The following is a 27,481-nucleotide window of genomic DNA, read 5'->3' as shown; positions in this document are numbered from 1 at the left end:
TGGTTTCTTAAAAAATTCTAGATCTTAACACTACATTTTAATAACATACAAACTCTTTATTGCTGAACTTCCCTGAACCCCAGCACACACACACATGCACACACACACACACGCACACACACAGTCATACCCATGCCACTAGAAATTTGGTGAAACCACCCTGGGTTGAAAATAAGAAACTAACTGAGATTCTTAACTTTTTGAAAGAAGGAAGAGTAAGTAGTTGAGGAGTTCCTACTCTGTCAGCTAGCTCATCAGCCAGAGATGGAATCTGGTTCCTATCTAAACCCTGTGTGATGGGTTAAGCCAGTATTGGGGTTATTCATTTCTGTTCATTAGTTACTGAGTAACTGCTGAATACTTATGTAGGGAAAAGAAAAAATATATAGATGTTATCTCTTGTAATATAGCATCATTTGGGGGGGGTGGGAGAGCAGGTGCCACTTTTTATTGTTTGCATGCATATATGAAGTGGCACAACATTCAGAAGATACAAAAAGGGTAGACAATAGAAAGTCTTCCTCCCTTGTTCACCGAGGTCACCTCCTTTGAGACAACAGCAGGTACAATTTCAAAGTATAGTTGTTAAAATCATTTTTTAGTTTTTTTAAGATTTTTATGTTCAAGTAATCTGTACACTCAACTTGGGGCTTGAATTCACAACCCTGAGATCAAGAGTTGCACACCCCACTAACTGAACCAGCCAGGCACCCCAAATATCATTTTTTAAATCAGAACATTTATCTAGAAATAGAAATATCAGGCATAGGGATACATTTTGGGATATCGGATAAGAAATGAAAGTAATCAATAATTTCTAAATAAAATAAGTTCAGTCATAAGAGACAACAAAAAAATATGTGTTTGGAAGTCTTGGGACTTAGAGGATTGAGATAGATATAAGTTTAGAGGAGGTATAGAAAATCTGTAGGCAGAAGATAACCTAGACTAGGGAAGGACAACCATGTGTTAAAGGGAAAGCGATCCTCTCTGCTAACTCCAGTAGCTTGTCTTTATCACCTCAACCTGAAAGTAGGAAGCTGAGGAGTTGGGCATTGGTAGAGAGAGACCATTACACAGAACATTAAAAAAGGAGACAGTACAGCTTTGAGGAAAAACCTTGCAGAGTACATCTTCATCTGACACTGGCAATAGCTAACATGATTATCAGAATACTCATTTAGTGTACAATATATGTGTTGGGGTTAAGAGGGAAATCTTTTGCCATTTACTTAAAACTAATAAAGAAAAAAAAAAAAACACTAAAAATGCTGTTTGGTAATGGCCCAGTAGAACCATTTGGCTGTCTAGAAACAGACCCTAATTTATAAGCAAACCAGTGGAAATAGAAAGGATCTTTAGTAATAGGAATTGGGGAAACCCTCTGTGAAGGAAAAAAAACTGATTTAGAAACTCATGTTTATTTATCTAAGTTTATATAAATGTATACAGATAATAATTTTGTTTAGTTGATTTATTTTTGAGAGGGAGACAGAGCACGAGCTGGGGAGGGGCAGAGAGAGAGGGACACACAGAAACTGAGGCAGGCTCCAGGCTCTGAGCTGTCAGCACAGAGCCCTACATGGGGCTCAAACTCACAGACTGCAAGATCATGACTTGAGCCAAAGTCAGCTGCTTAACCGACTGAGCCGCCCAGGTACCCCGTGTGTACAGATCTTAAATGTTCACATTATGGGGCACCTGGGTGGCTTAGTCAGTTAAGCGTCTGACTTCGGCTCAGGTCATGATCTCACGGTTTGTGAGTTTGAGCCCCACCTTGGGCTCTGTGCTGACAGCTCAGAGACTGGAGCCTGCTTCGAATTCTGTGTGTGTGTGTGTCTCTCTCTCTCTCTGCCCCTCCCCCACTTGTGCTTTGTCTCTCTCTCTCTCTCTCTCTCTTTCTCAATCTCAAAAACAAATGAAATGTAAATGTTCACATTATACACTTCAAATATATTATAACTTTGTTAATTGTACCTTAATTTTTTAAAGTTAAAAAAATAAAAACATTTCCAAAATAGAAAAGATAAGTTTATATGTATGTTTGTGTATAAGTATATAAATATATGTACATACATGTATATAAAATCAAGATTTATTAAAGGGGTACATGTTTGATTCTTATAAAGCCATTTAATTAAAATAATACTAAATAAATATCCATATTTCTAGATGAAAAGTCTAACCATAAAAGTAAAGGAAGAAATCACAAAGGAAAAGATTTGGTTACATTAAAATGTAAACTTTCTCAGTCAGTTAAACGTCTGACTTCGTCTCAGGTCATGATTTCACGGTTTGTGAGTTTGAGCCCTGTGTTGGGCTGACAGCTCAGAGCCTGGAGCCATCTTCAGAATCTGTGTCTCCCTCTTTCTCTGCCCCTCCCCTGTTAGCCCTCTGTCTCTCTCTCAAAAATAAATAAACATTAAAAAAAAATAATTTAAAAAATGTAAACCTTTACTAAGTCGAAGAACATCTTGAACAACATTGCTTAAGGCTAGTCCTGTTTACTTTCAAATGGGCTTGAATGAAAAGAAATTTATACCCTGTCACATTTTTGCCATTTAATGTCAAATAGGCAGCTTTGTTTCCTGAAGCTGGAAAGTTGTTTTTTCACATTTGTTTTGTGTATGGGAGTTCATTTTCAGGAAATCTTGTAACTGAAGTATTTTCAAATAAATAATATGCAAATAATTATACCACCAAATAGCATGTATGAAGAGCCCTATTAATGATATAATTAGCAGATGCCATATAATTAAGAACCAAAAGAAGTCACTTTGGGCTAAATTATTTTTTTTTTCTTCTCTTCTCTTTTTTTCCTTCCCTCCCCTCCCTTCCCTTCCCTTCTCTTCTCTTCCTTTCCCTTCCCTTCTTTTCCCTTCCCTTTCTTTTTCTATTTTAAGTAAACTCCACACCCAACAAAGGGCGAAGGGCTCGAATGCACAACCCTAAGACCTAGAGTCACATGTTCTACCAACTGAGCCAGCCAGGTGCCCCAGTATTTTCAGTATTTCCCAGTTTTTTTGTTTGTTTTTTTTTTTTTTTTTTTTTTTTTTTTTTTTTAGTTTTTTAATTTTAAGTAGACTTCTGGCTAAATTATAGAGGCTCAGTTAGTTTTAAGCTTTTCCTAAAAGGGTGACTCTGGGTAAGGCAGCTGAGCAGTCCACACCCATTCTTTATTAGCCTAGTTATTTTTTTAAACCAGGTAACTACAATTGGTGCCTAATATTATGCTATTAATTACAAGCAGTGAGCCATCGCTCAGCCTCTTATTCACTATGGGCATTCCTAATCCATTCATCACTAGCATTAGAGGGGAAAGATTGTGACAGGAGCTGTCAAGAGGCCTATACAGGGAGAAACTGTTCTTGACATAGCAACGATAGAAGATGACCTAAAGGTTTGTAAGCTGCTCTGGCAGTGGTAACTGAGGGAGGATGCCTGTTAGAAGCTTCTTACAGGTGTTCTCCAGATACCAACACTGTAGTTTTCTACAGATGCTGTCCTCTTGAGGAGGAAGTAGAAGGTGTTTTGTTTCTTATTCACTTGTATCAGCTCTCTCATATCTTACTATCTCGTAAACCACTGCTGTCGCCACCATCTCTGTGTACTAGAAGTTGAGTTATTCAGAATATTTTTAAAAACAAACCAATAAAACCTCTTAACATGAAATCTTAGAGTTCAGTTCACATCTCTGTATTGTTATACCATATTACCTAAGATACTGAAAGTCTGTGTGGAATGCACGCTGTGGCTGTTCCTAAACAGGGATTCTATTTGGTCCAGATACCTAAAATACCTCAGAACCTTGGGTGGCTACTATATGTACATCCAACAACTTTATTTTAAGCCAGTCTTTAAAAACTTATTACTAGTCCCTAAAGAACCATTTCTTTCCTTAAGCAGGTTAGAATATTCATTACGTACTCTATGCATCCCTGTGATGTGTTGGAGTAGTAGTGGAAAGCATTGCCGGTAATGAGGTCTTCTGCTGTATTTAAGTGTTTTGCCCATTCTGTTTCATTCTAGATTATAAATTCCCTGGAAGCAGAGACAAAATTATTCAATCCCATTCCTCCACTTCCAAACACACACAAATAGCACATTGCTTTGAATTTATAGCTCTTTGTAGATTGGATGAGAAACCATTGGGGTTTGAGTTGTCTGTGGTTTTAATTTCTTAGCAATGTCCAGGATTTCTCACTGCCCAAGACTGGGAACCAAAGGGCAAAAAAATTGGTGGAGGTGAAGCTATCAAGTTGCTAACAAGTCATAAATCACCTCCTATTCATTATAATGTTGAAGGAAATTTCAGTTATAGTATAGACAATATGGTTGCTTTAGCACCATCTAGAGGAAAGTCTAGAAATTTTTTAAATGTTATTTTATAATTTCATATCAGTTCATTTAAATCTAGATGCCACATCCTTCCTGTCTTCCTGTTTTACTAAATATATTATGGTAAGGTATAGTTCACTCAGCTCTTCAACCGAACTTTACTCTGTCTTTATCCATTGCTACCTGTTAGCATGTTATTATGTGTGTGTGTGTGTTTATCTGTTCCAGCTGGATTGTAAGATACATGAAGATAGGATAGGGACCATGGCTTCTATTTTCTGTGTATCTCCATAGCTCCTAACTGCTGATAGGAACTCATTAGATGTTATTATTAAATGATAGATATAGACATTACAAATAACCTATGGGTTAGATACAACAGTACAGATGATTCTTAACAACATAGTACCAAGTGGAAAAAAAAAAACAGAATGAAGTCTATAATATAGTCCTATATATGTAAAATACATGAAATCAAAACAATAGTATACATTTTATATGAATATATACAAAAGTTTGTACATTAAACATAGAGAATGGCTATTGGGAAGAAGGGGCATGGGAATTGTGTAAAGGAGTCAAGTAATTAACAAAAAGAGGCTGAAAACCATAACCTTCATTCTTAACCATATTTAGAAAGCAGTGGATGAGCAACAGTTGTTGGGGGAAGGTAAATTAAGCAAACCAGCACACAAATTAAAAGTTTTTATCTTGGGGCGCCTGGGTGGCTCAGTCGGTTAAGCGTCCGACTTCAGCTCAGGTCACGATCTCGCGATCTCGCGGTCCGTGAGTTCGAGCCCCACGTCGGGCTCTGGGCTGATGGCTCAGAGCCTGGAGCCTGCTTCAGATTCTGTGTCTCCCTCTCTCTCTGCTCCTCCCCCATTCATGCTCTGTCTCTCTCTCTGTCTCAAAAATAAATAAACGTTAAAAAAAAAAGTTTTTATCTTATTTTCTATCTATAAGTTAAGGCATTAGTGCACCAAACAATTAACAAGTATTTTTAGCATCAAGCATTCAGCTGACTTTTTTTTAACTTTTTTTTTTAATGTTTATTTATTTTGAGAGAGAGAGAGAACATGTACACACACATGCCTAAGCAGGGGAAGGGCAGAGAGAGAGAGGGACTCTCAAGCAGGCTCCATGCTGTCAAGCACACAGCCCATCATGGGATTTGAACTCATGAACCATGACATGAGATCATGACCTGAACTGAAATTAGGAGTCAAATGCTTAACTGACTGAGCTATCTAGGTGCCCCTAGATGGACTTCAAGGCTTTTTTGCCTACTCTCTGAAATAGCCTCAACTCATCATCATCTCCCTCTTCCTTATGTGTGTCATGCTCACCCCAGATCCTTTTAAGATTTATGCAATCCTACCTATTCTTCCTTCTCCGATCTACATAGCTCTACCATAGTATGTAGCATATGTAATTTTTTTTATTAACAATTTTTGTATATTCATTTTCCCCCTTCCCCCAAAGAGAGTAAAACTTTAAATTCAGTGAAAATTTGGAATCTCCAGTAGTTCTTGGCATAATGATGGGGTATAATAAGTGATATATTTTTGCTAGCTAATTGCATAAAAGCAGTGTATCAGGTAGTTTGATCTGATAGTGGTTTACCAGCTGGACTGACAGAAAGCATTAAAGCCTGCAGTTAGGGACACAATTCAGAGGCTGTTAGAGTAGTCTACAGGTGAGTTAATAAGGACTTGGACTCTGGTGGTTGTAGTGTGGGGATGGAGAGGAAGACATGTGTTCAAAGAGTTCCAAGGCAGAATGACAGCCATGGTGACTGGCTCTTACCCAAATGCCACAGAAAGCCAGCCTGCTTCCTCCTTTTTCAGCCCATGATCCCTCCTGGTTATGTCAAAGTTCCCTGCTTCCTTTACAGTTTGTCAGGTGCCTCTCTTCAGGGTCCAGAATTCTCATAACTTAGGAGAATTCCAGCTGGGCAGGCAGATCTCCAGAAGGCAAAATTGACAATAGTGGTAGAACTGGCTGGTCCCCAACTCTATGTCTTCCCAGCTTCCTAGCAGTTTAGTTAACATCTCTATAAAAAGGCAGAAGTAGAGGCACCTCACTGGCTCAGTCGGTAGATCATGTGACTCTTGATCTCAGGGTCTTGAGTTCAAGCCCCACATTGGGCATGGAGTTTACTTAAGAAAAAGAAGGCAGAAATAAAACAGTGCCTGGGTTTTATGCCTTAAGTCAGCAGTTCTAATACTTTTTGGATTCAAGACTCCTTTCACCCTTAAAAAATTATTAAGGGGTACCTGGCTGGCTCAGTCAGAAGAGCATGTGACTGGGGCGCCTGGGTGGCGCAGTCGGTTAAGCGTCCAACTTCAGCCAGGTCACGATCTCGCGGTCCGTGAGTTCGAGCCCCGCGTCAGGCTCTGGGCTGATGGCTCAGAGCCTGGAGCCTGTTTCTGATTCTGTGTCTCCCTCTCTCTCTGCCCCTCCCCCGTTCATGCTCTGTCTCTCTCTGTCCCAAAAAAAATAAATAAACGTTGAAAAAAAAAATAATAAAAATAAATAAATAAATAAATAAATAAATAAATAAATAAAAGAAGAGCATGTGACTCTTGATCTTGGGTCATGAGTTTGAATCCCCCAGTTAGGTGAAGAGATTACTAAATAAGTAGACAGATATGAAGGACTTTTAAGAGCTTTTGTTTGTATCTATTGATATTATATCTCTTGATATTTATCATAGAAGGAATCTAAAACTGAGGAAATGTTTATGTATTTATTAACCCATTTAAAAACAGTAAAAAACCTATTACATGCTAACATGTTTATGAAAAATACAGTTTCTAAAACAAAAATATTTAGTAGGAAGAGTAGCTTTGTTTTACATTTTACAAATGTTTTATTTATTTTTAAATGTATCCTTTTGAGAGAGAGTGTGAGTGGTGGAGGGGCAGAGAAGGGGAGAGAGAGAGTCCCAAACAGGCTCTGTGCTTTCAACCCAGAACTCGATGTGGGACTCAGTCCCACAAACTGTGAGATCATGACCTGAACTGAAATCAAGAGTTGGATACTTATCCAACTGAGCTAGCCAGGCACCCCAACACTTTTACAAATGTTTTAAATGTGTGGCCTAATAGAAGACAAGCTGGATTTTCACCTATGCTTCTATATTGATTTGTTGAAATACCACATGTCATGCAGCCTCTGAAAAACTCTTTTTTAAAAAATATTTTTTAATGTTTATTTTCAAGAGAGAGTGTGAGTAGGGGAGGGGCAGAGAGAGAGGGAGACACAGAATCTGAAATAGGCTCCAGGCTCTGAGCTGTCAGCACAGAGCCCAACACGGGGCTTGAACCCGTGAGCTGCACTGAAGTTGGATGTTTAACCAACTGAGCCACCCAGGCACCCCTGCCTTTGCAAAACTCTTTAATAAATTCAGGAGGATGTGAAAATAAAAAGACAACTTTGTCTTAGTATTTTATGAAAACAGTTTTGACTTTGCAGATCCCTTGAAGCTGTCTTTGGGACTTCCAGGGATCCCTGAACTACACTTTGAGAACCACTGCCTTAAGCAATGCTTTTTGGTTTCTCTCTCTAGGAGAGGATTAAAGATGTATGTTTCGGGGCACCTGGGTCGCTCAGTTGGTTAAGCTTCCGACTTCAGCTCAGGTCATGATCTCACGGTGAGTTTGAGCCCCGCATCAGGCTCTGCTGACAGCTCAGAGCTTGGATCCCACTTCAGATTCTGTGTCTCCCTCTTTCTCTGCCCCTCCCCCACTAGCACGCTCGCGCGCGCGCTCTCTCTCTCTCTCTCTCTCTCTCTCAAAAAGAAAATAAACATTAAAAAAAAAAAAGATGTAGGTTTCATTTTCTAGTCATGTCTGGGCATTCTTGGCACCTGTACTGAAATCCTCCTTGCCTATTGGTAGAAATAACAAACTTAAAAGAGGAATAAAAACAAATCTTCAATTTTAAATTATTTATTGGACATTGACCACACACACACACACACACACACACACACACACACACACACACTCACTCTGCATCTAAAAGCTCACTGACAAACTGGTTGTAGGGAGTTGCCAGAAATGGTTGTCTGACTGATTCCTTGGTCTACTAGCTATAGAATTTTTCCCCATGAACTTTGTGTTTTAATGTTGCTGTTTGTTTTTAAAGATTTTTTATTTTTAGCTATCTGCACACCCAGCTTGGGGCTCAAACTCACAACCCCAAGATCAAGAGTCGCACTCTATACCGACTAAGCCAGCCAGGCACCCTACCCAATGAACATTGAATTCCAAATATAACAGACTCTTAAGAGAATCATGGCATCAATGGATATAGAATGTATGTGGCCATGAAGTCAAATAAGAAGACCTATAGGGCCTGATGATTGAGCTGTTATCAGTGTTGATTCCCAGATTTCCTCTAGAATAGATTACAAGAAGGAAGTTGGATGTGATACAGAAGTTGGTGATAAGGAAACAACTGCTACTGTAAAAGGTAGACCTAATAATGATAAGAAAAAGTGCTGACAACCAGAGAGGAGACTGAAAAGCCAAACACAAAAATTCAACAAAGCAGTTTGGTCACAATTAATAGAGAGCCATTAATCTTTAATAATCCAGTAACCTTTTTTTTTTTTTTTTAATAAACTCAACCCCCACTGTGGAGTTCAAACTCATGACCCCAAGATTGAGAGTCTTATGTTCCACCAATGGAGCCAGCCAGGCATCCCTCTGTTGGAACCTTTAAAGGGACGTCTCTTTCACACCATAAGATTATTATATCTAGGATAATTCCCTGGGTCAAGAAAGAAATTAACATATCTTCTTGTATATGGAGAGTCCTCAGTTTATGAATGGCTTGTGTTCCAGAGTTAATCTTCAAAACATTTTTATCTGTTCAACAAATAACTTTTGAGTGCCTAATGTCAATAAAAGTATGCCGGCTCTGATTTATAGTTTTGTTTCAGTGAGAGAATGTATGCTGAGGCCAAAGTCTGGGCCTATATAGTGTTTCCCTTTGGCTTCTATCATTTGCCCTGCAAGGAGTTAGTCTGCAAACTATGGCCCCAGTGCCAAATCCAGGTGGCTGCCTGTTTGTGTCCCTCAACCCCTGACCTCCATGAGCTGGCCTGCCCTCATCTCCCTGACTTCATCTGTTTCACTCCGCTAGAGCCTCATATCCATTTTGCTGTTCCTTAAAACATGGCAGGCACATTCCCATTATGGGGTCTGCATTTTCCTCTGCCTAAAGTGTTCTTCATTCTAACTTCCACACAGCTCACTCTCTCACCTTTGTCAGGGATCTCAGCTTGAACATTCCCTTCTCAATAAGGCTTTTCTTGACCACCTTTATAAAATAACATCCTCAACCCTCACATTCTCTTTTCCTCTGCTTCTGCTTTATTTTCCTTCATAGGGTTTACCACTAACATACATTTACTTGTTCATTTATTTATTATCTGTCTCCCATCATTTGAATAAGTTGCGTAAGAGCAAGGGCTGATTAGTTTTAAGTGTTGTTACATCCCATCACTTTAGAACAGTGACTGGCCCAGAGTAGGTGTTCTTTTGTTAAATGAACAAATGATGAGAAAGAGAGAGAGAGATACATGCATGCTAACCTTTATCCAGAGAGTAGTTGTCAACATCAGTCAGGATTGAAAATTGAGATTGAAATAAGATTTAAAAGCAATGTATATACAAATGCTAATGTTTCCATTTGAAAACTCAAGCCTATTGGAGTAATATGTGACCTCTTCCCTCTTCCTTTTCCCTTTTTCATTCACTTATGTTGAGGACAAGCAGCCAGCCTTATTAACCTTTCTTCTTCAGTAGGTAGGCCAATGAATTCCACAAAGTAGGCTTTTAATAAATATTTGCTCCCAGCCCAGGAATGGACCTTGGTATCTTTGTAGCTGTTTTTTGTAACTTCAGTACTTAGCATAATGCCTGGCAAATAATAGAGGCTCAGTAAATATTTGCTCCAGGAAGTAATCAGTAAGTTAAGTGAATTGTCTACTCAGGGTAAGACAGTGCTAGGTTATCTAGTGTAAAGTAACAAATTACCCCCAAAGCATAGCTGTCCAAAACAATAAATATTATCTCATATAGTTTCTTTGGATCAAGAGTTCAGGAATGGCTTAGGCGGCTGGTTCTGTCTCAGGGTCTCTCATGAGGTTGCAAGCCAGATGTCACCTGGGGCTGCCATTATCTGAAAGCTTATCTAACCAGTCCTGGAGGATCTCCTTCCAAGTTGACTCACTCACATGGCTGTTAGCAGGAGGCTTCAGTTTCTAGTCTCATCGACCTCTCCATAGGGTGGCCTGCTTGAGTGTCCTCACATCACAGCAGCTGGCTTCCCAAGAGAAGTAATCCAAGAGAAAAAGCAAAGAGGAGCCCACGATCCCTTTTATCACCTAGTGTAGGTTGTACATTGCTTCCACCACATTCGGTTTATTAGAAGTAAGTTGCTAAGTACAACCCACACAACGTGAGGGGAATTAGGCCTCCCTTGAAGGGAGGAATATCAAAGAATTTGTGGACATATTTTAAGACTGCCATAATCACTCTGATACTCTGAATTGGGTAAAGAGAAGTTGGCCATTTAGAGGAAATGAGACAAAGTTGCAGAGACAGTGTCTATCCTGTCACTCATATGCCCTTTTCAAGTCCAGTATTGCCTGCACATTTGCCTAAAAGGAAAAATTGTAAGACATCTTTGAAATACTCCTCTACCAAAATTAGTAACTATTTATTTTTTTAATACGTAAGACATACATAGGCAAAATTCAAAGGTAAATGACTATACAGTGAAAAACAAGTTTCCTTTATCGGAATCCCAGCCACCCAGTTTCTCTCCCTGGAGAATAATACTGCTGTTTCCAGACACCTTCTACGCACTTATAAATACAAATTTATGTATTTTTTTTCCCACACAAATGGTAACCTACTGTGGTTACTGTTCTATAAAATGTGTTTCTTTTAATTTTTTTTAATGTTTGTTTGAAAGAAAGAGAGCACAAGCATGAGAGGGGCAGAGAGAAAGGGAGACACAGAATCTGAAGCAGGTTCCAGACTCTGAGCTGTTAGCACAGAGCCCAACATGGGGCTCGAACCCATAAACCGTGAGATCATGATTTGAGCTGAAGTCAGACGCTCAACTGACTGAGCCACCCAGACACCCCCAAAAAACTGTTTCTTTTTTACTCAGCCTGTATATCTCAGAATTTGTTCCATAGCAGTTTATTTCTAGTTGCTTATTAGTTCCAATTCTTTTTAGCAGCTACGTAGTATTTTGTTATGTGGATGTACGAAAATGTATTTAATTGTTCCCTTATTGAAGGGCATTTAATTTAGTTCCCATCTTTTGCTGTTAAACACTGCTGCAGCAAATACCTTGTTTTACACTGAGAACATTTTACACTGAGAATATTTATAGGTAAACACCTGCAATCTTGACTGCAGGATTTGTTGGGTCAAAGAGTATGTGCTTTTTAAGAAAGGTAATGCCAGATTGCCACCAGAGGTTGAACCAACTATATATGCCCATTAGCAGTGTATGAGTGTGGCCACTTCCCTTTCTAGGCATATTAACAGTAGAAAAAGTTTAAAGATTTGACAATTTAACTATCTCTTTATATTTATATTTCTTAAAAATTGCTGGAAAAATTGTGGAGCAATATTGGCAATAAACAAAGCATTACATACTTTAAGTTTATTTATTTATTTTGAAAGAAAGGGAGAGAGAACAAGCAGGGGCAGAGAGAAGGAGAGACAGAATCCCAAGCAGGCTCTGCACCATCAGTGCAGTGCCTGACATGGGGCTCAAACTCGCAAAGCATGAGATCATAACCTGGGTCAAGAGCAAGAAGTCAGACACTTAACCGACTGAGCCACCCAGGAGCCCCTACATTATTTACACTTTGTGCCTGACACATCCCCTGGCACATGTTGATGCCTAATAATTATTGGTTGATTCATCTCAGGGGAGGTGGACTTTTCTTTGTGGAAGTTTAGTAATTGAGTTGGTCACTACATTTCAGAGAAATTTTAACTCTTGGCTAAAGGAGAATGCTACTGAGAACCCACTGCCTGCTGTAGATCACTTTAATATCTTATTGAAGTATAACATAAATAAAATGCACAAGTGTTAAGTACATTGTTTGATGAATTTTTACATATGTATATAACTTGGTGACCACTACTTAGATCCATAATTAGAACATTATCAGTATCATGCCCTCTCCAGTCAGAACCACCCTAAAAGGTAGCCACCATTCTGATTTTTATCATAGATGAATTTGCCTATTTTGAAATGTGATCTCATGGTATGAACTCATTTGTCTGACTTATTTCACTCAACATTAGGTCTGTGAGATTTATGTGTGCTATAGTGTGTAACAATTGTTGATTCTTCAGTGCTCTGTAGTATTACATTGTGAATATACCATCATTTATTTATCCATTCTATCCTTTATGGACATTTGAGTTGCTTTCCTTTGGGGGCTACTATGAAGGAAGGTGCTATAAAGATTCTTTTACATGTCTTTTGTTGGATATAAGCTCTTTTTTTTTCCCCCCGAGAGAGAGAGACAGAGAGACAGAGCATGAGCAGGGGAAGGGCAGAGAGAGAGGGAGACACAGAATCCAAAGCAGGCTCCAGGCTCTGAGCTGTCAGCACAGAGCCTGACACAGGGCTTGAACTCATGAAGTGTGAGATCATGACCTGAGCTGAGGTTGGACATTTAACCGACTGAGCCACTCAGGGGCCCTGATATAAGCTCTTATTTTTAAGACTTGCTGGGTCATATGGTAGATGTATGATCAGCTTTTGGGGATCTGCTTATAAATACATGAGTTTTGGTAGAAATAAAATAGTTCTTCAGAGTGCTTTTTTTTTTTTTTTTTTTTTTTTTTTTACAGAGAGCACACAAACAGGGAGAGGGGCAGAAGGAGAGGGAGAGAGAGAACCTTAAGCAGGTTCCACACCCAGTGCAGAGCCCGATGCAGGGCTCAATCCCACAAACCGTGGGATGCTTAACCAACCGAGCCACCCATGCACCCCAGTTTTCCAGAGGGTTTTTGACAGTTTATACTCCTATATACTCCTACTCAGGTAAAAAAAAATTTCCAACAGGTAAATAGTGTCTAAAATGACATGCCTTATACTTCATGCCTTATATTTTCTTTAGCTTAAGTCCCTTTGATCATTGTTAAAATTCCATGGGAAATAGCATTTTATCACTCATTTATACTTTTTAGTGCTTGTGTTTCACAGCATTTCATAGAATCACAGAATTTTAGAGTTGGAAGGGGGCTTGAAGTTCATCTAGTCCAACTCTTTCATTTTACAGATGAGGAAACTGAAACCCAGGAAGATAAAATAGCTTAACCAGAGTTATACTACTACTTATTGCCTCAGTTGGGTGAAGTAGATGTTTACTCAACCCACAAAATAAACTATTATTCAAACACTAATAAGACTCCTTAGGGAAGCCTCGATGGCTCAGTTGGAGGAACACACGACTTGATATCAGGGCCATGAGTTCAATCGCCACGTTGGGTGTAAACATTACATAAATAAAACTTAAAAAAAAAAAAAAGCCTCAGTGGCTGTCGGTTAAGCGTCTGACTTCGGCCAGGTCATGATCTCATGGTTCATGAGTTCAAGCCCCGCATCAGGCTCTGTGCTGACAGCTTGGAGCCTGCTTCAGATTCTGTGTCTCCCTCTCTCTCTGCCCCTTCCCCACTCGTGCTCTATCTCCCTCTCAAAAAATGAATAAACATTTAAAAAAAATTTTTTTAATTAAAGAAAATGTTTTTAAAAAACTAAGCAAAAACTCCTTAGCTCCAGTATGTATAAGGATGGAACTACTTGGGTTTTTTCCCTTGAACAGAGTGTTTCTGTAGAGAAGAAACATTTATTCATTCAGTAAATGTTAACTGAGCACCTGCTATTTGCCATATATGCTCTTTTTTTAAGTTTATTTATTTATTTTGAGAGAGAGACGGGGGAGTGACAGAGGGAGAGAGAGAATTCCAAGCAGGCTCTTCACTTACAGTGCAGAGCCTGACACAGGGCTGAAACTCAGAAACTGTGAGATTATGATCTGAACCAAGATCAAGAGTCAGACCCTTAACCTACTTGAGCCACCCAGGCGCACCTGCTGTATATGCTTCTAGTAGTTACAGGAGTGAAGAAAACTGACAAAAATCCTTGCCTTCACAGAGCTTCTATTCTAATAGGACTGAACAGACACTAAACAAGATAAATAGAATTTCTTCTATGTTACATATGGGTAAATATTTTGGAGCAAGAGAGAATAAGTAGGAAAGGGAACTAGGGAGTATGTAAGTGAGGGGGTAGGAATTAGGGATGGCCTCACTGAGATGACTTTTGAGCAAAGATTGGAAAGAAGTAAAAGGAGAGGAGGCTTTAAAAATACGGGGGATGAAGGGTAGAATGTTATAGGTAAATTGTATGGCTAGTTTGGAGGCCCTGAGATGGGAACATCCCTGTTGTTTTCAAGGAACAAGTAGGTCACTGTGCTAGAGCAGAAGAGAATGATAGGATACAACTTGGGTTTTAACAGATCTCTCTGGTTCCTGTGTTGAGAACAGGTCAGAGAGGGAGAAGAACGGAAGTGAGTTAGGAAGCTGTTGCTATAACTTAAGGAGTGCTTGGAGCAGAAGTGGAGGTTGTCAGATATGGTCAAAATCTGCGTGTATTTTGAAGGTTGAGCCAACAAGATTTACTGACTGTAAGTTGTGGGGCATGAGAGAGGAATCAAGTAAAACTTCCAAGGTTTTTGACCTAAGCACCTGAAAGGATGGAGATGCCATTACCCGAACTAGGGAAAATTCACAGCAAGTTGGTTGGGGACAGGGGCTCAAGGGCAGAGTGGATATAAGCTCAGTTTGGGTGATGTTAGGCTTGAGATCTCTATGTAGATATCATATGGAAATGTCAGATTTTCAATTAGATACATGAATCTGGAGTTCAGGGAACAGGTTGCGCTGAACAGAGAAGTTTGAGAGTCATTAGTTAGAGATGAAGAAGAACAAAAGGTACTGAGAAGGAGTGACCAGAAAGGTAAGAGGGAGACCTAGAGAGTGTGTCGTCCTTGTCCTGGAAGCCAAGTGGAGGAAGTGTTTCAGAGAGTGGTCACCTGAGCCTGGAGATACTAGATCCCTGAGAGAAAGAAGGTGCTAGCAGAAGTGGTAAAAATGAGGGGCCTGGAGGTATCCCACTATTGTGCTTGGATCAGTCTTGGCTGCACAACTGTTTTGAGGCTTTGAATTGTCCTCTGAAACAAAGCAGTGCTGCTTTGGGATTGAGTTTTTTCTTAACACTACACTCCTGACACTTGGGGGAACCTGTCTGCTACCTCATACTTAAGTCATTTTCCCTTTACTTTGCTCCAGTATTGATCACCTGTAAGAAGGGAGAATACTCAGCACTCGAAAATTCAATGTTTAATGAGATTATGTCTCTGGGACCCTTGGTAAATATGAAAATAACCACCCCAGAGAAACAAAGCAGTATTTATTATTACTAATTTTAGCATTATTATCTTCAAATATGCCAAGCTTTTCCTTATTTTGTAAACACTGATTTAAAATAGGAAGCTTTCAGGAGCACCTGGCTGGCTCAGTTTGTGAAGCATATGACTCTTGATCTCAGGGTTGTGAGTTCAAGCCCCATATGGGGTATAGAGATTACTTAAAAAGAAAAAAAAAAAGACTAAATAAAGTAATGATCTTGTTTCTTTAAAAAAAAAAAAAGTGTTTCTAAAACGAAAACCAGTTTTTTCTCTTTAGCCTACTTGCTGCCCTAATAGAGAAACTAAGTCTGTTAAGTGTTATTTTCTGCTTTTCCTTCCTGTCCTCTTATTTCTTCCAGCTGTCTCAACTCAGAACCTTGTAGGAAGAGAGTTACACTTCAGAAAAATGTGTTTGCTTTGACATTTAAACAAGCCTCCATTTTGTTTTTCCATATTAGAATTTTTCCACTTCCCCTCTCCTGTTTCCAGCCCTCTGTCTGACCTGTCTTCTTTTCAGCTCATTCATTATTGCTAAGGTTTGCAGATTATACCAGAGGAAGAAGACAGATTTATAAACATGTGTTCCTGCCCAGCTGTTTCAAGAGTAGGAATAACATTCATCTTCTAATTGTATGTCTGCTCTCTATATACAGCTGTGCTCATCTGCCCTTATTAATGAGGTGCCTATCTCTAAGCCTTACATTGTCTAGAAATAAATGGACTCTTTTCCTATTCAAATTGGTAATGCAGTAATCAGAGCAACCCATCACTAGAAGGAGACATCCATTTGAATTCACTTTGCTAATGGCCAGAGAGAATTTAGCCTAATTGCTTTCTTAGGAGGTTTGCCATTTCCCTTAAGATGCCAGAGCCCTTGGAAAGAAATAGAAATTCTGTCCTTTTCCTCTCTGAATGCCCCCCTGCAATCCTGTATGTGTCTTTTGTTTAAGATGAAGATAAAGGGACATTTTAAGGAAATTATGTAAAAAGAATCAAAATCCATTACAGATAGCTGTGTAATGCCTTGACCACTAATAAATAATGAGATCTTTGATAAATTACTTAACTTTGGGGTGCCTGGGTGGCTCAGTCAGTTAAGTGTCTGACTTGATTTTGGCTCAGATCATGATCTCATGGTTCTTAGGATCGAATCCCGTATCAGGCTCTGTGCTGACATTGTGGAGCCTACCTGGGATTCTCTCTCTTCCTCTCTCTCTGCCCCTCGCCTGCGTGTTCCCTCATGCTCTCTCTCTCAAAATAAGTAAATGAACTTAAAAAAAAAAATACTACTTTTCTGGGCTCTCATTTCCTTGTTTGCAAAGTAGCTATAATAATCCCTATATTGCCAGGATTATTGGAAGGATTGTGCTTTCTCTCTGTTGCCTGCCTCGTTCAAAAAGTGAACAAGGCTGTGAATATTTGATAAGATAATGAGTATGAAAACACCTAGCACATAATAGATGTGCAATAAATGTTTCAATTAGAATTGGCTAAACCAAAATTCTTTCCTACCCTGATTTCATTAGTGAAACTTTCTAGTAGGGCAATCCTTTTTTTTTTTTTTTTTTTCCTTTTCCTTCTTCTAACTCCCTTGTCTGATCTGTTTTTATGATCAAGCATCCTAAAATCAGATTTGAAAGAAGACAGGGACTAAATAAGATCTTATGTAAAGCCATGCTCAAGAGTTTAGGGCTCAAGTATTGATGCTCTATGGTTTTGTCTAAAGCACTCTCTTTGAATTATTGAAAGGCTATGTGGCTAGTTATATAATAATTAGTTTAATAATCTTATTATTTATTTGTTTTAATCCTAGAGTATTGATTAAAAGTCTGAGAGTCATAGAGGTTAAGTGACTTGTTCAAGATTGTACTGTAACAGAGTGAGGATATGGACTGAGGCTTTCTGATTCCAAGTCCATTGATCTTTAGACAGCATTTCACATAAAAGAAGAAAATGAATATAGGTGAATTACTACAGATAGGCCCTGGGAGTGCTAGATGAAATAATATTTTATGAGTATATGACCAAAGACAAAAGGCCACTTCTACAGTCCCCAGACTTATTCTGCAGCTGTATTACATAGAAAATGTGGATTGGGACTTCCCTTTTTTTTTTCTTTTTTTAAGATTTTATTTTTAAGTAAACTCTGTACCCAATATGGGGTTCAAACTCATAACCCTGAGATTAAGCTTCATGCTCTTCTGACTGAACCAGCAAGGCACCCCTGTGCTCTGGGATTTCCAATCAAGGTGATTTACTATGTTCACACTTTTGATATATCCCTTGTGTTCCAGACATATAGCAAGAAGTAAAATATATAAAGTGCAAATCAACATATTTGGGCTCAAAAACAACAACAAAAACAGAAGAGATTCAAGTCACTGGGTAAAGCTGAAACTTTGGGCCTGGGGCCTCCAGATTGAGGAACAGAGAATGGTGTCTGAGAGACAAGTTTTTCAGCAAGAACTAGATACTAAAATGCCCCATAAAGAGATAGAACTTGAAGCCAGGGGAGTGAGATGCCAAACCCCAACCAGCCTCATGAAAGGAGGCTTTAAAAAGTTAATTGAGTGGGGGAGGAAAGAAGCCTAAGGAGTTGTGAAGAAGTATGGCAAACTGCCTGCTGCTTCAGTGATTAGAACTATGATATCCTAAATTTCTTCTAATGGCACAAGCCATTAAAAGACCTGTTCAGACTAGGTCTTTAGGGGACTAGATGGAAGAAATTGCAAACTTTTAAACAGAGAAGAGAGGTAATTAGTAACAAAAACATCCCACTTAAAAAGAGTCTGCAAAGTATAATTTTATATAATAAAAATCTAATGCTAAGAAAGATAACAAACAGAAGTTAACCAGGACTTCAACTTTGGGAGATGGAGTAGACATACTTTTCCTTATTTCTCCCACTAAATACAACTAAAAACCCTATACATTATATATAAAACAAATATAACAAGGTTGTGAAGGTGGGGAGAAGCAGCAGACTGTCTGGGGACCTCAAGTCCTGAGGAACAACATGGTAGTAAATTCCCTGGGTTTTCTTTTTGCCTTGTATATCCTCAGCATGGAGCCAAACATTATATTTAATGATGAAAGACTGAATGCTTACCCCAGTAAGAACAGGAACAAAGCAAGGATGTCTGCTGTCAGTACCCTTATTCAACATAGTGTTGGAAGTTCTAGCTAGTGCAATAAGGCAGGAAAAGGAAATAAAAGGTATACAGATCAGAAAGGAAGAAATACAAGTGTACTTGTTTACAAATTACATAGTTGTCTAAATAGAAAATCTCAGTGAGTATACAAAAAGTCTTAGAACTAATGAATGAGTTTAACTAGGTTGTAGAATATAGGATAAACAAAAAATCAATTCTGTGTCTATATACTAACTATAAACACATGAACACAAATTAAAAATACAATACCAATTACAATAGCTCAGAAAAGTGAAATCCTTAGATGTAAATCTAACAACATATCTACAAGATTTGTACGCTGAAACTGCACAATGCTGATGAAAGAAATCAAAGAAGATCTAAATAAATGGGGAGTACATAGTAGAGATGTCAGTTTTCCCCAAATTGATACACAGATTTAATGTAATTCCTGTCAAAATTCCAGCAAGATATTTTGTATAGACAAGATTATTCTAAAATTTATATGGGAAGGCCAAACAAACTAAAATAAGCTAAAACAGTTTTGAAAAAGAAGGAAAAAGTGGGAGGAATCAGACTGCCTGATCTCAAGATTCATAGCCACAGTAATCAAGACTGATACTGGCAGAGGGATAGACACAGACCAGTGGAACAGAACAGAGAGCCCAGAATAGATACGTAAATATACCCAGCTGATTTTGGCAAAGGTGCAAAAGCAGTTCTTGGGATGTGAAAGATAACCTTTTCAACAACTGATGTTGGAACAAGTGGACATCATGGGCCAAAACAAAGGAAGAGAATCTTACACAAAAACTAACTCTAAATGGATCAAGGACTTAAACTGAAAAACCTAGAAGAAAATCTTCAGTAGGCAAAGAGTTCTTAGATTTGACAAAAATACAATCCATAAAAAGGAAAAAGGATAAATTATATCTCATCAAAATTAAAAATGTTTGTTCTTTGAAAGACCCCATTAGGATATGAAAAGTCAAGCTACAGAATGGATGAAAATACCCAACAAAGGACTAGTATCTAGAATATATAAAGAACTCTCAAAACTCAACAGTAGAAAACAATCCAGTCAGAAAATGGGCTAAAGACATGAACAGACATTTCACCAAAGAGGATAATGCAGATGGCAAATAAGCACATGAAACATGTTTGACATCATTAGTCATTAGAGAAATGCGAATTAAAACTACAATATGATAGGAATGCAAGCTGGTGCAGCCACTCTGGAAAACAGTACAGAGGTTCCTCAAAAAACTAAAAATAGAACTACCCTACCACCCAGCAATTGCACTACTAAGTATTTATCCAAGGGATACAGGTGTGCTGTTTCGAAGGGACACATGTACCCCAATGTTTATAGCAGTACTATCAACAACAGCCAAAGTATAGAAAGAGCCCAAATGCCCATCGATGGATGAATGGATAAAGAAGATGTGGTGTATATATATATACAATGGAGTATTACTCAGCAATCAAAAAGAATGAAATCTTGCCATTTGCAAGTATGTGGATGGGACTCGCGGGTATTATGCTAAGCGAAATCAGAGAAAGACAAATATCATATGGCTTCACTCATATGAGGACTTTAAGAGACAAAACAGATGAACATAAGGGAAGGGAAACAAAAATAATATAAAAGCAAGGAGGGGGACAAAACAGAAGAGACTCATAAATATGGAGACCAAACAGAGGGTTACTGGAGCGGGTGTGGGAGGGAAGATGGGCTAAATGGGTAAGGGGCATTAAGGAATCTACTCCTGAAATCATTGTTGCACTATACACCAACTAATTTGAATGTAAATGTAAAAGGTTAAATAATAAAAAAAAACCATTACAATATGAGACACTACTACACAACTGTTAGAATGGCTAAAATTAAAATTTAATGCCAAATACTGGCAAGGATACCATGAAACTGGATCTCTCATGCATTGCTGGTGAGAATGTAAAAAGGAAAAAGGCACAGCTACTCTGGAAAACAGTTTGGCAGTTTCTTAAAAAAACTAAATATACAACTACAATATGATCTAGTAATTGCACTCCTGAGTATTTATTTTGGAGAGATGAAAAGTCATGTTCACTGCAAACCTGTACTCAAATGTTTATAGCAGCTTAATTCATAATAGCCAAACACTGGAAACAACACTGATGTCTTTCACATCCAGCAGATGAATGGTAAAACAAATCAGTCCCTCACTCACCAATAAGAAAGACTGAACTGTTGAGACATGCAACAACTTGGATGAATCTCCAGATAATTATATGCTGGTAAAGGGAGAGAAACAGTCCCAAAGGGTTATATGCTGTATGCTTCCAGAAATGAATAACAGATTAGTAGTTGCCAGGAATTAAGGAGGGATGAGTGTAAGAAGGAAGTGACTGAAGTTGTAAAAGGGCAATATGAGGTATCCTTGTGTTGATGGACATGTTTTGTATCTTCATTGTGTCCATGTCAGATTCTGGTTGAGATATAATACTGCAGTATTTTTTTTGCAAGACGTTACCAATAGGGGGAAACTGACTAAAGGGTACAATGGGGTTTCTATTATTTCTTACAACTGTATGTGAACCTCTATCTCAAAATATAAAAATTAATTTTAAAATCTTAACCACCAGGAATTGAATGAATGAAATTAATGTATGGTGCAAACATTTACAGAGACTCTGTAAGGCGTCTGGTTAGAATTCCTAAGAAGAAACAGAATAATAATGTCTATTAAAAATAAAATTATGAGGACACCTGGGTGGCTCTGTCGGTTGGGTGTCTGACTCTTGATTTCGGCTCAGGTCATGGTCTCACAGTTTGTGAGTTTAAGCACTGATGGTGCGGAGCCTGCTTGGGATTCTCTCTCTCCCTTCTCTTTCTGTCCCTACACACTTGCTCGCTCTCTCTCTCACTCTCAAAATAAATAAATAAACTTATTTTTTTTTAATTTTCTTTATGTTTATTTATTTTTGAGAAAGAGAGAGCATGATCAAGAGAGGGGCAAAGAGAGAGGGAAATACAGAATCCAAAGCAGGCTCTAGGCTCTCAGCTGTCAGCGCAGAGCCCTCTTGGGATCCTCTGTCTACCTCTCTCTCTCTGCCCCCCTCCCTCACTATCTCTCTCTCTCTCTCTCTCTCTCTCTCTCTCAAAAATAAATGAACATTTTTTTTAAAACTATGAACCAAAGAGCTAGAAATTAAATAATGTCATGTAGATATGAGAAAATAACCAGTTTAAAATTTTTGAAATGATAAACAGTCTTTGAAATATAATTATATACTATAGCCATTGAAATTCCTTTTAAGTCAATACCTTAGATAAATTCTAGAACAAATTATAAATTGGAAGAATCAAACACAAACCAACTCAAATGGAGAGATAATGGCTTGAGAGGCTCTAACATATCAGATAGGAGTCCTAGGGAATAAAAAAGATTGAAAGAATGGCAGAGAGACAATAAATGAATAGATAATAGGTGATAATTTTCCTGAACTAGATTCTAATTAGAAACCTAATTGTTGAGGTAGGTTGTACGTTTGAAATATACCAGATAAATAAAAGTAAATGCATTATTTTGGTTAAACATGGTAGATTGAAAGTACATATTTACCTCCCACTTTCTCCCTTTATAATTCATTCAAATGTCAGTAAAGGAGTTTTGTTTTCAAGATATAACACACAGGTTTCTTTAAAAACAGACCAAGACTACTTGCAAGCAGTTATAATCAGTAGAACTTTGGAAACTAGACAGCAGATGCACAAGTACTGATTTAAGAGACCTGAAAAAACAAAAGCTTGGTTTTTTTAGTTGTTTGTTTTTGTCTGAGGTTGGGAGGAAAGAAAGCTAAGAAATAAGGAGTACCCTTATCATGATGAGTACTGAGTAAGGGATAGATTTGTTGAATCACTATATCAGACACTTGAAACTAATATAACACAGTATGTTAATTATACTAGAATTTATTTTTACAAATAAGGAAGAGAAACATTTACAGTAATGTGCTGTATTTATTTTTAAAAATCCAGATAGAAGCCGACCTGCACACTTCAAACCTGTGTTGTGTAATTAAATATCTTCAGAGAGATAAGATACTGCATCCATGAAACAATAGGATGCCTTTTTTAAACTTAAAGCTACAGTAGTAAAAATGGAAATTTCAGTATATAACTTAGAAAATGAAGGAAATACCTTAGAATATAGACAAAGGAATGGAAGACAGATAAAGGAATGGAAAATAGTGAAAACATAAAAAAGATTAATCTAGAAGGTCCAAATTTCTAGAGAAATAGGATTTCCAGTAAGCGAGAACAAGGGACAAATAATTGATAAGAAAGCAGAAAATTAGTAGCAATATAGATTTGAATAACATTATCAGCCATCTATAGAACACCAAAAGCTGCAGAGTATACATTTTAAAATATTCTTTTCAGGTGCCCATGGAATGTTCTTCAAGATAGATCATATTTCAGACTATAAATTAATTCTCAATAAATTTGGAAGGATTGAAATCATAGAGTATGTTCTCTGCCACAAATTATATTAGAAATAAATAAAAAGATATCTGGAAAATCCCAGATAGTTGAAACTTTGACAACACTTTTCTAAATAACCCAGGATCAAAAAAGAAATTACTAGGGGCGCCTGGGTGGCTCAATTGGTTAAGTGTCCAACTTCAGCTCAGGTCATGATCTCTCAGTTCGTGAGTTCAAGCCCCACAGCAGGCTCTCTGCTGTCAGCATGGAGTCCGCTTAGGATCCTCTGTCCCCCTCTCTCTCTGCCCATCCCTTACGTGCACACACACTTTCTCTGTCTCAAGAAATAAGTAAAAAAACATTTTATTAAAAAAAAAAATAGAAATCACCAGGGAGACTAGAAACTGTTTTGACTTGAATGACTCCAGTGGGTTGGCAAACTCCTTCCATAAAAGGCCAGGTAGTAAATATTTTGGGCTTTGCAGGCTGTACAGCCTCTCTGTTGCATACTCAATCTTGCCTTGTAGTGTGAAATCAGGCATAAATAGTAACTGTGGCTATGTTCCAATAAAACTTTATTCATGGGTAATGATATTTGAATTTCATATGATATCACATAACATAAAATAATAGTATCCTTTTCATTTTTTTCTATTACTAAAAATGTAAAACCCAGGCACCTGGGTGGCTCAGTCGGTAAGCATCCAACTTCTGCTCAGGTCATGATCTTGCAGTCCGTGGGTTCAAGTCCTGAATTGGGCTCTGTGCTGTCATGACAGCTCAGAGCCTGGAGCCTGCTTCAGATTCTGTGTCTCCTCCTCTCTCTGCCCTTTCCCTGCTCTCACTCTCTCGCTCTCTCAAAAAATAAAAACATTAAAAACATTTTTTTGAGGGGCGCCTGGGTGGCTCAGTCGTTAAGCATCTGACCCTTGATTTCGGCTCAGGTCCTGATCTTATGGTTTGTGAGTTCAAGCCCCTCATCATGCTCCATCTGACACTGTGGAGCCTGCTTAGAATACTCTCTCTCTGCCCCTTCCCCACGCACTGGCCATCTCCCTCTCTCTAAATAAACTTTTAAAAATAAATTAAGAATACAAAAAAGTTAAGTTTTATACGAAGTTGAATTCCAGATGGATTAAAGATTTAAATAAAAGGGTGCCTGGGTAGCTCAGTCACTTGAGCATCTGACTTCAGCTCAGGTGATGATCTCACAGTTCATGAGTTCCACCCGTGTGTTGGGCTCTCTGCTGTCAGCACAGAGCCTGCTTCAGATCCTTTGTCCCCGTCTCCCTCTGCACCTCCCCTGCATGCATGCTTGCTCGTGCTCTCTCTCAAAAATAAATATTTTTTTAAAGATTTAAATATAAAAAATCAAACTATATGGGGCTCCTGGGTGGCTCAGTTGGTTAAGCGACCGACTTTGACTCAGGTCATGATATCACAGTTTGTGGGTTCGAGCACTGCGTCAGGCTCTGTGCTGACAGCTCAGAGCCTGGAGCCTGTTTCAGATTCTGTGTCTCCCTCTCTCTCTGCCCCTCCCTCTCTCATGCTATGTTTCTCTCCGTCTCTCAAAAATAAATAAATGTTAAAAAAATAAAAATTATAAAAGTACTAAAAGAAATCATAAGAAAAACTGTTAATGAAGTGATGAAATGAGGAAAGCCTTTTGTTTTTTTTTTGTTTTTGTTTTTGTTTTGTTTTTTTTTAACGTTTATTTATTTTTGAGACAGAGAGAGACAGAGCATGAACGGGGGAGGGGCAGAGAGAGAGGGAGACACAGAATCGGAAGCAGGCTCCAGGCTCTGAGCCATCAGCCCAGAGCCCGACGTGGGGCTCGAACTCATGGACCGCGAGATTGTGACCTGAGCTGAAGTCGGATGCTCAACCGACTGAGCCACCCAGGTGCCCCGAGGAAAGCCTTTTGAAATATGACAAGAAAACTCTGAAGCCATAAAAGATTGATAAATGTAAAAACAAAAGTAAATCATTTCAAGGCATCTGACTGGCTCAGTTGGAAGAGCATGTGACTCTTGATCTCAGGGTCATGAGTTTGAGCCCCACATTGAGTATAGAGATTACTTTATTTATTTATTTATTTATTTATTTATTTATTTATTTAAACATTTTAACGTTTATTTATTTTTGAGACAGAGAGAGAGCATGAATGGGGGAGGGTCAGAGAGAGAGGGAGGCACAGAATCTGAAACAGGCTCCAGGCTCTGAGCCATCAGCACAGAGCCCGACGCAGGGCTCAAACCCACGAACTGCGAGATCGTGACCTGAGCTGAAGTCGGACGCTTAGCCGACTGAGCCACCCAGGCGCCCCTAGAGATTACTTGAAAAAAAGGTAAATAATTTCTGCATAGCCTTAACCACCATTAGCAAATGACAAACCAGGGGGGAATACCTGATTTGTACAACAGACAAAAGGCTCACTCTGGTGTATAAAGAGTTACAAATAAGAAAAAGACTATATAGTTCAGTAGAAAAATGAGGAAAGCTTTATATAAAGAGACAATTCACTAGAAATACATTTCATAATGATGTCTTAAAATGAAATGATACACAGACTCATCATAGGAAACATTTCATTAAAACTACATAAAACACTGTTTTTCTCCTGTCAGGTTGGCAAAGATCAACAAGTTTGAGAACACTGTGTTGCCAAAGGAAAAAGACAGCTGGTGTTACCGTGCACTGCTGATGAGTGTATAAATAGGTGAATCTTCTTTGCAATTTGGCAGTGTTTATCAAAAATCCAAATACAGGGGCACCTGGGTGTCTCAGTTGAGTGTCCAACTCTTGATTTCGGCTCAGGTCATGATCCCACAGTTTGATCAGTTCAAGCCCCACGTCGGGCCCTGTGCTGACAGGGAGCCTGCTTGGGAGTCTCTGCCCCTCCCCTGCTCACACTCTGTCTCTCTCAAAATAAATATATTTGGATTTTTAAAAATTTATTTAAGTGCTCCATGATTAATTTTACTTACAGGAATTACATCTTAGAGACATACTCATGTAAGTAAGGTAAAGCATTTGTACAGGGTTATTTTTGCATTATTTGTAATAACAAAATAGTGAAACAGCCTAAATGTCTGTCAACAGGGGACTGATTAAATAAACTGTGGCATGATTTGCAATCATTCAAATGCAGCCATTGAAAAGAGTGAAGTAGTTCTATGTGTACTGATAGAGAATGATTCAAAAAGTATTTAGATTTCATATATATGAAAAAAGTGTACAGAACATTGTATATTGCTACCATTTGAGGAAGAACATATAAGCATATTTGCTTATAAATGTATAAAATATCTCTGGAGGAACACATGGATATCCATAGATATTTCTGAATGGAGGCACCAGAAGGCTGCAAAACAGGGATAGGAGGAAACACTTCATTTATATTGGGGTTTGTCTGCTACTGTTTGAATTTTGGAATATGACTATATTATCCACCCAAAAGCATTTTTTAATAATATGAACATGACAGGAGTGTTCATTGTGAAATCATTCCCGAGTGAAATGCTCAAAATACCCTAAATACCCATCAGTAGGAGAATGTGTAAATTATGGTCAAATCATACAGTGTCCTTCATGAGCACAGTTAAAATAAGTAAATTAAGGTTTTCATGTCAACATAGATAAATCTCAAGTTTGTAATGTTATGTGAGAAACTTAAGTTAACTTTACTTAAGTAACTTAAGTTACACCCCAGCATGATCCCATCAATATGCAAAGTTTGAAAATACAGTAAAGAGTGCTTTTTGTAACCATGATACTTTAAAAGAGAAATCTGATGTAAGTATGGCACTAAATCTTATAAATCCATTGAGCTAAGTAGGCAGTTTCCATAATGGTATTTTGGCCCAGTCCTGCTTGTCTCATGGGGACCCAGAGCAACCCTAAATCCTCCTCCAGGAACCAGGATGCTCCTCAAATGAAAAGTATTCCTCTCAGTGGCCAGCAGGGTTTCCCTTGTCTGTATCTGAATCTTCT

The 27,481-nt window shown here is 38.4% G+C and overlaps 1 protein-coding gene across 2 annotated transcripts in view; it reads left to right on the top strand.

Moving 5' to 3' along the window:
* ZNF609 (zinc finger protein 609) overlaps nt 1-27,481 on the top strand; it is a 214,822-nt gene that overhangs the window by 175,238 nt on the left and 12,103 nt on the right. The window lies entirely within an intron of this gene.

The sequence above is a fragment of the Leopardus geoffroyi genome, chromosome B3 (assembly GCF_018350155.1).
Source record: "Leopardus geoffroyi isolate Oge1 chromosome B3, O.geoffroyi_Oge1_pat1.0, whole genome shotgun sequence".
NCBI classification, from domain to species: Eukaryota; Metazoa; Chordata; class Mammalia; order Carnivora; family Felidae; genus Leopardus; species Leopardus geoffroyi.
Note: the sequence above shows the minus strand (reverse complement) of the source record. Positions and strands in the feature narration are given on the sequence as shown.